This window comes from Triticum aestivum, chromosome 6B (assembly GCF_018294505.1).
Source record: "Triticum aestivum cultivar Chinese Spring chromosome 6B, IWGSC CS RefSeq v2.1, whole genome shotgun sequence".
NCBI classification, from domain to species: domain Eukaryota; kingdom Viridiplantae; phylum Streptophyta; class Magnoliopsida; order Poales; family Poaceae; genus Triticum; species Triticum aestivum.
This window is the reverse complement of record NC_057810.1, coordinates 608,056,187-608,067,988: the sequence shown is the minus strand read 5'-3', so window position 1 is coordinate 608,067,988 and position 11,802 is coordinate 608,056,187. Positions and strand designations below refer to the sequence as shown.

The 11,802-nt window shown below is 43.9% G+C and overlaps 1 pseudogene; it reads left to right on the top strand.

Moving 5' to 3' along the window:
- The first annotated feature begins 4,206 nt into the window (after positions 1–4,206).
- Positions 4,207–8,438, top strand: LOC123139450 (uncharacterized; annotated as a pseudogene).
- Positions 8,439–11,802: the final 3,364 nt, after the last annotated feature.

Here is an 11,802-nt window from a genome sequence, read left to right as displayed (position 1 = left end):
GCCGCCCGCCAGCCGAGCGCTTCCCCGCGCCTCCCCGCGCACCTCGTCGCCGGCCTCCTCCTCCCCCGTCGCCGGCTGCCTCGTCGCCGGATCTGGGCGGGTGGATGAGATCCACCTGTCCCCGATCCAAACGCCATCCCTCGCGCCCGGTCCTCCCCATCCCGCAGGACCCCGTCCAGCTTTTCCCCGGGGTGAGAAATCTGCTAAGTCCCTGAATTGTTGCATATTATCATGCCATGTTGATCGCATCATATCTCTGCATCCGTAACTCCATTTCGTGCATGTAATATGTCAAATTGTTCGACTCAACGAGTACTTCATTTCGTTCCATTGCACCATGTTCATTTGAGTTCATATTGATGCCTGAATCATCGTTACAAGATTGCTATATGATGTTGTCTGGTGTCTGTTATCAGAACTTGCTCATTTGTCATTTTTGCCATGTTTGATGTGTGCATCCTATGAGGTTGATGTCTACATGTGTTTTGATCTATGCCATGTCTTCTTTACAAAGGTGCTTACCATGTATTTTTGTTATCAATGTGGTGACTAGCACAAGCATGCAAACTAGGCTTCGTAATGTTGCTGTTTTTAGTCCCTGTTCTGCTGTTATTTTGATGCCATGTAAACTTGATGCTACAGAGAGATCCATGCATATTTTGAGATACTTCAGTAAGGATGTTTTGAACATATAGTTTTACTCTATCCATTCATGCCCCTGTTTGCAATTATGGAGTAGTCTAGCATGTAATTTTCGTGCTTTACTTTTGCTACAAAATGTTTCCTGGCAGATTGTTTACATGTTATTCAATTTTGCCAAGGTTGTTATAGTTGAACCTTGCATGCTATGAACTTGTTCTTGCCTTGGTTAGCTTCATAAACATGTATTCTTGCTGATGCTATGCTTATCTTGTCATGCAATGACTTTTGGTGAGTGAATCGAGCTTGTTAAGTAGTGTACTCGCTGTTGCTGTTTTGCTAGGCTGAATCTGTTATTTCGTGATGCTATGTAAACCGGCTGCTAGAAGTCATTCTATGCATAATCTGGAGATGTTCTCTAAGGGTGTTTTGTTCTACATGTCATGCTCTATCCATCCATGCCCCTGGTTGCAATTATAGCTTGTTGTAGCTTGTTATAATCATGCCCCAAAGTTGCTAAATAATGTTTCTGTCAGCCTGTTAATATTAAGTTCAGTTGTTGCCATGCTTGTTGTTAGTGATACATGTATCCTATGGACCTGCTCTTGCCATGCTTAGCTTCATAAACATGTCTTCTTACTGTTGGTTTCCTTTTCATGCCATTTTTTGCTCTGTAGTGAGTTACATAAGCTCATCTACATGCCTACTTATCGTTGTTTCTGCCATGTACGAATCTGTCATATAACTTGCCATGTTTACCTGGGTGCCATCATATTTTCTGATCCTTTTTGGCTCATGGTCAGTAAGGGACTTTTGTTCTATGCATTTAGTAGTTTCATGCCATGCCTTTGTTTGCCATGATAAATTCCTGTAACATGTTGTTTGATAGCTCTAAACATTGCAACCTGATATTATTTTCTGCAAAGTCTAAACTGTTATTGTTTGCAATCTTGCCATGTGTGTTTGAGCATGTTCTAGTGATTTCTGGAGATAGCTCAGTGTTCATATTTTGTTATGCTTTACCTGTACATCATGCCCATGCCTTTTGTATTCATGTTGAGATACTGTAGCATGTTATTTTGGTGCTTGCAACATGCCTAGTTGTTGTTTTGGACAGATTGTTGCCATATCTTGTATAGTGTGTGTGTTGAATCGTTGCTCCGTTTTGAGTGTGCTCTATATGAAGCTTGCTTGTTTTTGTGTGTAGCTTCATATTATCATGTTGCATCCTTGTTTTGAGGTGTTTGCTTGACGTTTGTATGCATTTTGCATCAATGCCATGTTTAACTTGTTTTGCTCATATCTTCTAGGCCGTAGCTCCGAATTAAATGAACTTTATATGTAACTTGACTAGAATCTCGTGTAGATCATCTTTGTGCATCTTAACTTTCTATTTAACAACTTGAACATAATGTTTATTCAGATCTGGACCAATTTCGAAATTTGCTTATGAGGACTTACCGGAATTGTTATATGTTGTTCCCGGCCTCATTTAAACTTGCCTTGATGTATTGCTCTTGTTTGCATCATCTCTTGCCATGAGTAGCTTCATGTAGCTTTGTCATGCATCATGCTTGTTGTGCATCATGTCTTGTATATGTGTGGTGTGTTTACCGTGTTGTGTGCTTCTTCTCGATAGTTCCCGTTTCGTTGCGATCGTGACGATTCGTTCGTCTACGCTTGGTTCATCTTCGTGGCTTCATCTTGTTCATGGACTCGTTCTTCTTCCTTGCGGGATTTCAGGCAAGATGACCGCTACCCTGGATCTCACTACTATCATTGCTATGCTAGTTGCTTCGTTCTATCGCTTTGCTGCGCTACCTATCACCTGTTTATCAAGCCTCCCATATTGCCATGAACCTCTAACCTTTGACACCTTTCCTATGCAAACCGTTGTTTGGCTATGTTACCGCTTTGCTCAGCCCTCTTATAGCGTTGCTAGTTGCAGGTGAAGTTGAAGATTGCTCCATGGTGGACATGATTTTTGGTTGGGATATCACAATATCTCTTATATTATTAATGCATCTATATACTTGGTAAAGGGTGGAAGACTCGGCCTTTTGCCTGGTGTTTTGTTCCACTCTTGCCGCCCTAGTTTCCGACATACCGGTGTTATGTTTCCGGATTTTGCATTCCTTACGCGGTTGGGTGATTTATGGGACCCCCTTGACAGTTCGCTTTGAATAAAACTCCTCCAGCAAGGCCCAACCTTGGTTTTACATTTGCCTCACCTAGCCCTTTTTCCCTTGGGAGTCGCGCTCTCGAGGGTCATCTTTATTTTATCCCCCCCGGGCCAGTGCTCGTCGTGAGTGTTGGTCCAACCTGTCAGCCGCCGGTGGCCACCAGGGGCAACTCTGGGCTGGCCTACCAGAAGTTTGGACAATCCGGTGTGCCATGAGAACGAGATATGTGCAACTCCTATCAGGATTTGTCAGCACATTCGGGCGGCTTTGCTGGTCTTGTTTTACCATTGTCGAAATGTCTTGTAAACCGGGATTCCGAGTCTGATCGGGTCTTCCTGGGAGAAGGTATATCCTTCGTTGATCGCGAGAGCTTATCATGGGCTAAGTTGGGACACCCCTGCAGGGTATAAAATTTTGAAAGCTGTGCCTGCGGTTATAGGCAGATGGGAATTTATTAATGTCCGGTTGTAGATAACTTGACACCAGATCCGAATTAAAATGCATCAACCGTGTGTGTAGCCGTGATGGTCTCTTTTCGGTGGAGTCCGGGAAGTGAACACGGTCTTTGGGTTATGTTTGACGTAAGTAGGAGTTCAGGATCACTTCTTGATCATTGCTAGCTTCACGACCATTCCATTTGCTCTCTTCTCGCTCTTATTTGCGTATGTTAGCCACCATATATGCTTAGTCGCTGCTGCAGCCTCACCACTTTACCCCTTCCTTTCCCTTTTAAGCTTTGCTAGTCTTGATACCCATGGTAATGGGATTGCTGAGTCCTCGTGGCTCATAGATTACTACAACAACAGTTGCAGGTACAGGTTATGCGATGATCATGACACGAGAGCGATGCTTGCTTGCGTTGAGTTCTTCTTCTGCTTCTTCGATCAGGGGATAGGTTCCAGGTCGGCAGCCTGGGCTAGCAGGGTGGATGTCGTTTGAGTTTCTGTTTGTGTTTCATCTGTAGTCGGATGATGCTCTAATGTATTATGATGTTGTATCCGTGTGGCATTGTATGCCTCTTGTATGTATCCCCATATATTATGTAATGTTGATGTAACAAAAGCGTTTCAATATGCGGTTCTATCCTTGGTGGGACCTTCGAGTCTCTTTAGGATAGTATCGCGTATTGGGCGTGACAAAAGTAGTCACGCATATATTGCTTGTCGCACACATATATTCTGGTAGCACACCTATTGAAAAGCTATAGTGTAAAAATATGTTCAAATATACTGGAAGTAGAAACAGGAACGGCGACGAAAAACATATATCTATAGTTTGTCCTCAAATTCTTCTTTCTTCTTTCACTTGGATTTTGCATCTGAAAAAAGTAGCATCAAATTGTGTCCTAATTATGTGCAACAAAATCTGAATAAGTTCCTTGCCAATGGAAACCCTGCGGATCATTGCAACAAAAGCAGATGAAAAAGTCAGAAAACTCTGTGGTAAAAAGAAGTCAAGTTCTTACCAACTATTTACTGCAAACTATGCAACTAACATAACAACTGTGTGCAAAAACAAAAAAAATGCATGCATGTTATAATAAAATATTCTGCTACAGACATGTTGCTTTTGGAACTAAAATTGTCATAAAATGGTGTGCAACTGCCTATTTACTAAGTTTTTAGGTTGTTTGAAACACTCTTTTCTATGATTAACAACTGATGACATCACTTTCTTCTTTTTTATATGTGCAGTGAGTGTGTGGCAGCATCAAAAAAAGGAAAAAAAATGCTTGATCTCAATGAGTTGCCTCCTGATCTCAATGAGCTTCCTCATGATACGGATCAGCAGCAACCCAGCATACCAAAAGGAAACTGGACAGAAAATGTTTGATCTGTTTACTACATGCAGGCAAGTCATGGTGGAAATCCTATGGGCCATGACAATGTGGCAGGCCAACCATCAACCCGTGGTGCCCCAGTAGTGGTGTCTTTTTGCAGTCAGAGAGCCATACTCTAGATGACACGGGAACTGAGGCAGATGTTCCTGGTCCAACCAGGACTGAGCTAGGAGCTGGGGCTATTGACAGAGCTGTGCAAGAAGAAGAAGGAGAGGATGAGGCTGGTTCTCAACCTATGGAACCCTATGTTGGCATGAGGTTTGACAGCCTTCAAATTGCTAAGGATCACTATAACAGCTATGCACTACGGATGGGTTTCTCTATCAAGATGAACACATCTAGACGGACACCCCACACCAATGAATTGATAAAACAACAGTTTTTCTGCAACAAGTTCAAGAAGCCCAAAGCTGACGATGGAGGAGTTGAGGCTCCTCTTGTCCTGGACCCTATTCCAGATCCAAAATCTGTTGACAGTGATGAGGAGATGGAAGAAGAACCTCCAATATTTGCTGAAGAGGAGGCTGGTACTAGTAAGAAGAAGAAGAAGCGCAAACGCGAGACAATAAAGCAGACTCAGTGCAAAGCGAAAATGTTGGTGAAGCTGATAGATGGGCGATGGGAGGTGATGCACTTTGTTCGTGACCACAATCATCCGCTTGTGAACAAACCTTCATTATCCAAATACTTGAGATCCCACCAAGGCATCTCACTTGATGAAAAGGAGTTTCTGCGCATCTTGTATAACTGCAACTTGACTACAGGTGTGGTGTTTTTCTATATCCCTTAAAGAATTAAGTTTTCCTCTAGGCAGTCCAGTGTGCAACTGTTATGGTACTACTGTGCAACTGAAATGACTTAACTGTGCAACTGCTGTCCAACTGGTGTGCAACTGAAATGACTTCACTTCATGTGTAGTTGTGCAACTAGATTGTCTTTACTGTGCAAATAAACAATGTCTTGTATGCAAAAAGTGCAAAAGTGTTTTTAAAAAGATGCAGCTAGGTGTCCATTTCCTGCGATTATCTTCTGTGCCAACACATGTCCTATTACTGAGCAGCTGGATGTGCGCATTCGTGCAACTAAAAAGATACACTGTTTGTTTTTGTATTATGCAGGACGTATGATGCATGTAATGGCAGAGTTCTATGGATCTGAGATGATGGTGCCATTCGGACCAAAGGCAATAACTAATCTTTGTACAAGTTTCCGTAGAGATGACACAAAGGAGGGTGATCTGATTGAGACAATTGCGCACTTCAAGGATATACAAAAAACCGATCCAGACTTCTTCTATAAGGTGAAATATGATGAAGAGGACAGAGTTGTCAACATATTTTGGGTGGATGGCTTAGCTCGAAAAGCTTATGCGGAGGCGTACCATGATTGCATATCGTTTGACACCACCTACATGACCAACATGTACAATATGCCGTTCGTGCCCTTCATAGGAATAAACCGACATGGCCAATCTTTCATGCTGGGTTGCGCGTTTGTGAGGCAGGAGTTGGCATAGAGCTTTGATTGGGTCTTTGGAGCATTCCTAGAGGCTATGGATGGCAAACCTCCTGACAACTTCATCACCGATCAGGATGGTGCGATGAGGCAGTCAATACAGAGCATCTTTCCAACCACCGTGCACCGCTGTTGTCGATGGCACATCATGAAAAAGGCTCAGGAAAAAGTTGGTTGGCTACTGTGCCGGAATCCAGGACTCTCTGATGATTTCAACAAGTGAATGGACTTCAGCTTCACTATAGACGAGTTTGAGCAGAATTGGGCTGGGTTAATGGTGAAGTACGAGGCTATGACACACACGCATTTTGAGAAGTTGTACGAATACAGGTCAACTTGGGTGCTGTGCTACTTCAAGCACAGGTTCTTCCCGTTCCTACAGTCTACACAGCGTAGTGAGCGGTTCAACGTCGTCCTGAAAAGATATGTGAACCCACACAACTCAATGCTGAACTTCGTCAAGCAATATGAAAAAATCCAGAACCACATCCTTGCCAAGGAAGGCTGGAATGATTACAGGACAGAACACCTTGAGATTGAGCTGTGGTCCAACTTCCCAATAGAGAAGCAAGCTTACAAAACCTATACTAGGGACCTTTACCGCAAGTTTAGAGAAGAGTTTGAGCTGATTGGACGTTATAATGCATTCCAAGTTGGTGCTGATATGTTTGAGCTCAGATCGAACCAGGAATTTGTTGCCAAATATGGTTCTCGAAACTACTTGGTGCAGGCAAGGGTGGAGGAGGGTTCATATTTGTGTGAGTGCTGTAAAATGGACAAGGACGGCATCCTCTATTGCCACATCCTCAAGGTGTTCACCCATATTGGAGTTGATGTCATATCGGAAAGGTACCTGCTAAGACGGTGGACACCTACTGCTGTACCTAGTGCGCCAGGGACTGGTTATGAGCAACTAGATGAAATGCCTCCTCAGTCAAAGAAGCAGATAAGGGAGAGGAACATGATATACGATTTTCAGAAACTAGCAAAGTTTGCAAGTGGTTCTGATCCAGCACAAGCTATTGTATACAAGCATATGCGCGCATCACGTACCGAGATCGGCCACCTAAACAAGTCCAAGAAAAAGAAAAAACCGACTACTGCAACAGGGCCATCAGATGATGGCAACCCTCGAGGACCTCCTCCACCTCCAGGCAGCAATCAGGGGGCTTATCCAGGTAATTACCTGCCCCAATTCCTGATCTAACTAGGTGTGTAACTTTAGTTGCACACATCATTGTGCCCAGTTGCACACATCATGGTGGCCAGTTGCATAGAAACAGGCTGCCTAGTTGTGCATGCTCTGTTAGTTCAAGCATCGAGATAACACAACTAACTTGTTTTTCCTGTTCTGGATATAGATGATGTCAACCCTCAAGGACATCCTCCACCTCCTGGCCCTGCAGGCAGCACTCAGGGGCCTCATCGTCCAGGTAATTACCTGCCCCAACTCCCCATCAAACTAGGTTTGTAACTCTAGTTGCACACATCATGGTGCTCAGTTGCACAGAAAACATGCTACCTAGTTGCGCACGCTGTGTTAGTTCGAGCATCAAAGATAACACAACTAACTTGTTTGTCCCGTTCTGGCTATACGTGATGCCAACCCTCAAAGACCTCCTCCCCCGCCTGGCCCAACTAGCAGTGCCCTGCATGCTACTCCCAATGGACCTACAGGCAGGACTCAGGGGGCTCATCACCGAGGTAAAAATACCTTCCCCAACTCCCAACAAAACTAGGGTGTGTGACTTCAGTTGCACATATCATCCTGCCCAGTTGCACAAAACATGCTGCCTAGTTGCGTGCGCTGTGTTAGTTTGAGGATCAAGATAAAAATCTAACTTGTTAGTCCCGTTCTGCCCATAAGCGATTACAATCCAAGTACCATGACGGGCCGTGCTACTACAGGTGTTTTTTTCAACTTAACTTGCACACAACAACCAGTTAGTTGCACAACATAGGCTGTGTGGTTGCAGAGAACATTAGTGCTGGTTGCACAACAAAAAAAAGTACTAATTTTTTTATATGATTATCACACAGGTGATCGTGATGGTCCTACTGCCCCGTTGGAGGTTGCATCCCCTGCACAAGCTTCTGATGATTTTGTGCCCAGGGATCCTCCAAGGTCTACTACAAAGGGTAGGGCAAAAAGTCGACGATACAAATCGGCGCTGGAGCTACACCCAAAGAAGAAAAACAAATGCAGCCAGTGCCAATCTACAGAGCACACTGCTGGTGTGTGTCCACTCAGGCTACTGTGATTCTACTTCATCATTTGTAGCTTTGAGACAAAAAAGGAAAAGAATGATGTTTTTTAGCAATATTGGGACCAAGTGGACACATTCAGCATCTATGATATCTCTTTATGTAATTTATGCACTGTGTAAAAAAGGTTGCTATTTGTGCCTTTGTTGGCAACTGGTTAAATATTTAGTTGTTGAACAATTGTATGTCCAGTGCTCCTAATGTATCGAACAAAAGTGATGACATTGACTTGCAAACGGAATTGCTACTAGTGTGCAACTACAAAATCTGCTTAAAAATTGTGCAAACCAGCAACTACCTCCATGGAGCAAAGAAAGAAAAATAGTACTGACCTAGTCCTTGTCATATCTCAGCAACTTCCTCCATGGGGCGCTGTTGTGCACGCTGGTGACCCAGTCATATGCCAACTTCTTCCTGATGTTGAGTACTTCCTTGGGTTCGTAGTTGGGCAGTTGGCTACCGTTCCACTCGGTAGCGTTAAGCAGTGCGAACAGCCCACACTCGTTACTGCGATGGGCAAGAACAGAAAAATTGTCACATAAAATTAAAACCAATAAAGATAATGCACTCTGTGCAAATGCTTATGTTCTATAGTGCAACTGCTTATGTGCCACTGTGCAACTGCTTATGTGCCACTATGCAACTGCTTATGTGCCACTCTGCAAAGTGGCTAGATAATCCATTAGAAACTCATAAAAATGATAAAAAGATTGCAGACTAGTACTGTGTCTTGAAAAACTAAAGATTGCACATGTAGAAAATTTTGAAAACTACAAAATGATGGTAAGAAATTGAGAAGATAGCCATGCTTATTGTCTTACTTGCCGATCTGCTTCGATACGTCAATGTCAATAATCTGGAAGTGCTCGATGTTGAACTTTGGGTAATGCTTCCTCCATAGCTGGCATACTGCCCCCGCGATGGTAGAGGCGGTGGTCATCAACTCAATGTCATCTAGTGTCCTGCTTGAATCAAGAACTTCGAAGCGTCTGTCCCTCAAGTTGACATTGAAGACCCAATAATGCCTCCCTCCCTCCTTATCGGTTACATCAGCACACTCGAGCACTGGCAGCATGACTTGCAAGTGTGAACGATTTCAGACACACATACAGGCTGTAGCTAAGAAAAAGCAGTAAAAGACTTGGTCAAAGTTAAAAACAAGTTGCAACAAGTATGTGCCAACTAACAGATGTGCCGTGTGCAACTGAACATGCTGTGGGTGTCAACAAAAAGAGATGGATCATGTGGGCACAGCACTCACCAAGTCCTTCTTGTCGAGACGGTTCTTGTAGTCAAACTTCTTGTTTATCTCATTCACGTTGTGGATACCTTGCTGTAAATTCATCTGCAGAGATTATAAAGCATGGCTCAATTGGTCAACAAAAAAAGTGCTACAGAACAAAGATAAGGGTAAGGAAGGTTTTGGAAAAACTTACCGAAAACCTCAGTGGCATAACAACCTTCTTTGACCCTTCTGGTAAGCTCTCCATGATGTGTAAGATTCCAGTCTCAATAACAATTTTTGACAGCCATTGAACCGGCTTCATCGAATCAACTAACTCCTTTAAAGAAATGTAGAAATCACCATACCTGATTATCTTAGGGTTGAATTTTTTTTGAAAGCAATAAAAAAACAAGTTAGCTCGAAGGGTCACAGAAGCACACAAAAATGTGCATGAAATTGAAAAACAGAACAGTGTGCAACTAAAAGCCCTGTTCTGTGCAACATGCTATGCTTTCTGTGCAACTAAGTGGCTGGTCCTGTGCAACTGAAAAAGATATGTATGTAGACTGTGGGGAGTTAGTTTACCTGCTAGCTTCATCATTTGCTCCTTCATGATGCCTGACCCAATACAAGAGGGCAGCGTAAAGCTTGTTCACTGCCTCATTGGAGCTGAAAGACTTCTTCTTGTTGTAGTCAATGAATGGAGACCTTTGAGATGTTGCGGGCCTTATTACCCTCCTCTATCTTCGTGCAATAGGTGGTCCTGAAGAACTGCTCATGCCAGCTTCTGGTTCTACGCATATCGGGGTGTGGCAATTCTCTGGTGATCCAACATCTAGCTCTTGAGCTATTGCCTTGCCAGCATCAGCAGCAGCGCATCCTTCATTGACAGCTGCTGGGTCCAATTCACACTCATCAATACTAATCACACCACCTTCCGCTGTTTCTACTGCTGGAGCAGGTGCTGGAGCATGACCATCTATGCCGAGGTCAAAAGATGGTGCATCGCAGAACCCGTCACCATGATAAGACTTTGATCTTCGTATGGGTTCAAGGACCAGGGCATCTCCTTGCGGCACAAACACGGGTGCATCATTCACTGACTTGGTTCGCGATAGTCTTGTAGTTGGCGGCCTTGGAGGCTTGCACATACTTATAATCTTGAACACCTCTTGTGTTAATGGTTGCTGAGAGTCAGCTCTTGGTGATGCAGGCTTGCTTGGCTGCTATTTGTTGGCTCTTGGGGACGGCAATTTGGTAGCAGGATCCCCTCCTTTTGTGTTTGGCATTGAAGCATCTCTATGAGTAGGCACCTTGGGGCTTGCAGTTGTAGTGGTGCCTTCCTGAGCAGCTGTGGTGGTTTTGACTGTGGCCACGCTGCTAGCTGACACATCAGTTGACACACTGGTATCTGTGGTTGGCATCTTTCCAGTCTGAGTTGGCAGCAACCTAGCAGAAGTTGGCACCACTGCATCAATGGCTGTGGCTCGCAGTTCTCTCTCGTCTCTGAACCCCAAACCTTTTGTGGCCTATTCCACCTTTGTGACCCTGGCAAACTTGACAATCTTTTGCTGCTTAGGTGGTTTTGGTGGGACTATTGAAAGGGGAGTCTTCCCCTTGATCTGTTGAACTCCTGTGATGGTGGTTGGCTCTCTACTCACTACAGTTGGCATATCCGTTTGAAGCACAACTTCCTCGACCATATTTACTTCAGCATCTGCACTCACCATCTTCTCCTTGGTTTCAGGCAACTGCAGATTCTTCTTCATTGAAACTGCTTTACACTTCTGGACCACGTGAGGGTTTGCCATGTATGCTGCCTTACTCTTGCCGAAGCTTAGGTCTGGAAGCTGCTTCAGATATTCCTTGTATTTTTCCTTTGAATGAACCTAGTCAAGACCCTTTCCTGCTTCCTCCATGTCAATTTGATTCTTTTCAGCAACACTTATAAGAACAGGCTCTTGTCAATGGCAAAGTTGATCTTCTCACACATATCTTGGTCACTAAAATCTGGCACAGGAAAGGTGGTTGGCAAAGCTGGCTTCAAGTTGTAGAGCTTGAACATATCAATGCTGCCCTGAGACTCTGCTTCGTCATTTTTCTTTGACTTCGGCAAATCCTTGTCTTTCTAGCAA